Below are 4736 nucleotides of genomic sequence, written 5' to 3'. Positions count from 1 at the left end.
GAGCCAATTTCTTAAAATAAACCCATCTATCCATCTGCACGCGTGCGCGCGCACACACACACACACACACACACACACACACACACTGTTGGTTTTGTTTCTCTAGAGAACCTTAGTATAATGTTCTCATCAATAACATGAGATGAAGATCATTGCATCCCAAAGGACTGTTGAAATGAGGGAGAGCGGGTTGAAAGTCCCTACCCCAATGAGTCCTTCTGAAACAGGGAAGGAAAGATCCCTGATTTGTGAGCTCTCCTTGATCTCACCACGTACGCTGTCAGAACCGCCTCACTGGCCCCCAGGCTCTGCTCACAAAAGTGCCAAACTCTGTATCAAGGGCAATGTGAATGCCTAGAAGGTAGAAGAAGCTTGTTCTAAAGCGGACCCAGTTCAGCAAGGACACATCTCACATCAGGCGTTTTGATCACAGCCCCCATCCCGCTTCTCTCACTTATAATAAGGGATGAAATCTCCATTATTTAGATCAGGACTTCTGGCCTTCTATTATCAGACAGTAACATCCAAGGATACAACTAAAGAGAGAAAAAGTCCAAAGCTATCACAGTTCTTTCCTGAAAGGATCAGGAGGACAGGAACTGATCATGGTTTAGGGCTTCATTGTGGTATATAGTAGAAAAGCCTCCAAATACGGTAACAGGAAAACCTGGTTTCTAATCCCAGCTCAGGCTTTTATAGCTGAGTACGAGCCTCATTTGGCTTCTCTGAAAAATATAGATTAGCAGGAGGATCAACTCCATAATGCAAAGTGAGAATTGAACTACAGAACGTTTGTACCTTACAGACGGCCATTATTCTTATATGCTTCTCCTTCTCTTTGTCTTTTCCCATTTCCCACCAACGCCCTCAACACACACACACGGCTCCTGTGTTAGTTAATACTGAGAATGCACTTAACATTGATGTACAATTCATTAGGCTCCTGGTATCCAGTTCTCTGCAAACATCTTTGCCTGGAGTTAAGAAACTTCCCCGGGATCAGACATGACCACACCAAATAGGCAGCGATTGGAAAATTGCCCCATAAAAGCTGTCTCCTTCCGAGGCGCAGGACTGCATTTTTTTGAGAAGCCTTCTCAGGTTGTTTGTAGCGGCTTTGAGGGTCGGCTGTGCTGCCTTGCCTACGTCAAAACCCTAAGTGTTTAACCACAAGACACACAATCCTGGGACATTGTGGCGGCAGCCCTCCACCCCCACGGTGAGGCAGGCCATGCGTGTGTCTAATCTGGTATGTGGCCCCCCAGAAGGGCCAGTGAGGCACCGCACCTGGCCAGATGGAGGATGGAATATCACACAGTGTGCAGAGGTCTCGAGTGGGCAGGGAAGGGGTGAGATTCCTTCCCACCTCCCCCCGACTCCAGACAATGTGTGATCAGAGCCTAAGGTTTCCAGGCTGAGGAAGGCCATGCCCACTAGTAGCCACAGCTGCTCATGTTATTTCTGGAGTCAGAATACTTGCCCACTCACAACGGCATACAGACTGCCATTCTAGTCCCATTTTCAGTAGCTCAAAACCCTGTGAAAAATAATGCTCAGGGCCAAGTGTTTCGGTTAGCTTCAGGGCAAAATTGTATTTTGAAATGTGAGAGAAAGGAATCTTTCCACTGATCTCTACTGCGGGTGAGAATGGGTCTCACACACACACACACACGCACACACACACACACAAAATTTTCTCCATTGAAAAAAAGCATTTGAGACTGCTTACAGTCTACAAGCATGTGTGACTCTGAGCTGGTAAATATATGTGTGTGTAAAACTGAGCAGGAATTTGTGTGAGACTAAGGGACTTTGAGAGAAGCATGACATGTTTCATCATTTGGTGGTTTTGTCTTTTAAAGGAAAATATCTTAAAAATGGCAAAGTGATGATGTTAGGAGTCTGTTCTTAATTACCACTCAGTAACTTGGCGATCTGGTATATCCCATTCACTTCTTTTGGAAAGTTCTCAGTAACTTGTCTTTTCAGCTGTGTGTACACAATCAGACGCAGATAGAAGGAGAGGTAAAACCCACCCTGGTTGCCCTTAGAAAGAGCACAGGACATTTGCACACTTAACGAGTTCTCCTGTAAATGTGTACAAGCACAGATTTTCACACACTGGGGAGTTTCATAGACACCCAGTAGGTTTCATTGCTCTATATATGTGGTTAGGGACTCTGGTGAGAAGGGTTTTTCTTACTTTCTTTAAAGAAGAGGAAAAAGAAGAAGGTGGAGGATGTGGAGGGGGAGGAGGAGAAGAAGAGACACAAGGAGCAAGAGGACAAGGAAGGTGAGAAATCCTCCTCTAATATTATTTGTTCATTCATTCCTGTTAGTTGCCAAGCACTGTGGTAAGCCTTGGAGATGCAAAGATGAACAAGATGGGATTCCTATCAATAACAAACTTAGTTTAGTGGAGAGACCATGCAATCAAGATCAACTACATTCAGGTTAAAAAAAAATTAGACATTATGAAACTTTCAGAATTCTTATGATTAGCAGGAGGTAAAAGGCAGTAACACATTTCCTGCCTTAAGGGAGTTCTCTGGAAGAAGAAGAAAATACCATCCCTAATTTTTACTGGTACCTTCCAGGCCAATATTTCCAAATTGTGTTTTATAGAATGCAAATCCTTTAAATGACTTGCCAAAAAGGTAGTAGGAGAGTTCCTCATGGTCAAATAAGTTTGATAAAATTATAAATTCTATGAGCCCCAACCCCCTTACAATTACTCAATGCATGTTAGCAAATTGAAGGTTCTAAGAAGGCCTGCAGAAAAAGAGACCTTCCTATCTTTGCTTAGCACAGTATTCCCTAAAGTTATTTCCTCATAAGATCCATTTTTCACATAACATCTATGAACATTCCATAACTTTAAGAAACACTGTTTAGTCTAAAGGGGACCGTAAGAAATTTCTAAAAATAAACACAAGTGTAACAGGATGCTGAATTGGAATTTTTAATGAGGCAGCAAGATACAATAGATAAGAAATTCTAAAATAATATTTCAGAGTGAGAAGCAGACTTTAAAAAGAAAATATCTGGGTACTGGTTTTATGCCTCCAAAAACCCCTCCCTATAAAAAGAATTGGAAATGTGGAAGTTGAGAAAGATTGTTATGAAGAGGATTTCTTTGAAAGCCCTGCACTCCATGCCTTTACCCCCACAATGAGAATAGCTTGAGGGTGATGAGTCAAGGACCTAAGTGCTTCCCAAAGCTGGGAACTGTGGACAGTGTTGGACTCCAGCCTGGAAATCTAGAGGACAAGAGACAGATGATGAATTGATTTCGTGGTGGATCAAAGGAGAGCAGTTGCTTTATTGGGAAGGCTGGCACTCTCTGAGCTTGCTAGGACATGGATTAATACATGTTTCCTGAGGACCATATGTGAGCCACATGGGAGAGAAAGTGAACCAGGAGCCCTTTTTAGATCTTATCAAAGAGGACTACCTGAAAGAATTATGGAACCACGATATCAAGAATTGACGTGGAGTGGACCCTTGGAAAACCAAACTAAGCGGGGAAAAGGCAGATGAAGGAAGAAAATGCACATAACATAGGAGTTGCAAGGGCCCAAATGAGTAATCTCTGAAGAATACACCAAAGACTTCAGGAAAAACAATCTGATATATGAAAAACCATTTCACAACAATACCAATCAGGTAAAACCTTCTCTGTGAAAGGAGGGACTTCCAACCATGGCTGAGCAAGAAGATTAGCATACCTTATATCCCCAAAGCAACTATAAATCTGGATTAAATTGATAAAAATAGCCATTTCAGCACTCTGGAAATCAACTAAAGGTATAGGACAGTCTGAGAGGTGGGTATACTTCAAAAACTGATGAACTTTGAATAAGAATAAGGGAATCTTTGATGTTCTGGCTTGAGGCTGTATGAAATCACTGACTGGCCACTAAGAAGACACAAGGGTGACCTTTGGGAAGCCAATTTTACAAATAGAAGAAAGAATATTCAGAATAAAACTGAGCTGAGATATCAGTGTCCATATATTGCAGGTTTCACAAATTTAGCCAAGGCAAGTTACAAAACAAACAAATATAACAGATACAGGAACCTTTAGTGTTGGGAAGAGGATAAGAATCTAAAGTTGCTACAGTAAGCCTTCCAAAATGTCTAATTTTCAACAATAACAAAAAATTTATAAACCACACACAAAAAAAACAATGAAGTGTAAACCATATGCAAGAAGAAAAAAGAACAATCAATAGAAACTGTTTGACTGTCTTCAAAGGCTGGGTTTAGCAAAAACTTAAATTAACTATTCTAAATACGTCTAAAGAACTGAAGAAAGCCATCTTTAAAGAATTAAAAGAAAGAGTGACAACAATGAATGAACAAATAGGGATTCTCTATCAGGACATAGATATTACAGCTTTAAAAAAACTATAATATGATTTATAAGATGAAAATTCTGGATTTAAAAAATACAACTGAAGTGCAAAATCCATTGTAAGGCTCAGTAGGAGATTCAAGATGGTAGAAGAAAGAATCAGTGAACTTGAGGACAGATGAATAGAAATAACCAATCTAGAGGTGCCTGGGTGGCTCAGTCAGTTAAGCATCTGACTCTTGATTTAGGCTCAGGTCATGATCTCAGGGTTGTGAGATTGATCCCTGAGTTGGGCCTCATGCTGGGTGTGGAGCCTGTCAAAGATTCTCTCTTTCCCTCTCCTTCTGCTCCTCCCCACTTTCTCTCTCTTAAAAAAAAA

Source organism: Meles meles, chromosome 5, assembly GCF_922984935.1.
Source record: "Meles meles chromosome 5, mMelMel3.1 paternal haplotype, whole genome shotgun sequence".
Classification (NCBI taxonomy): domain Eukaryota; kingdom Metazoa; phylum Chordata; class Mammalia; order Carnivora; family Mustelidae; genus Meles; species Meles meles.
This window is presented reverse-complemented; position numbering follows the sequence as displayed.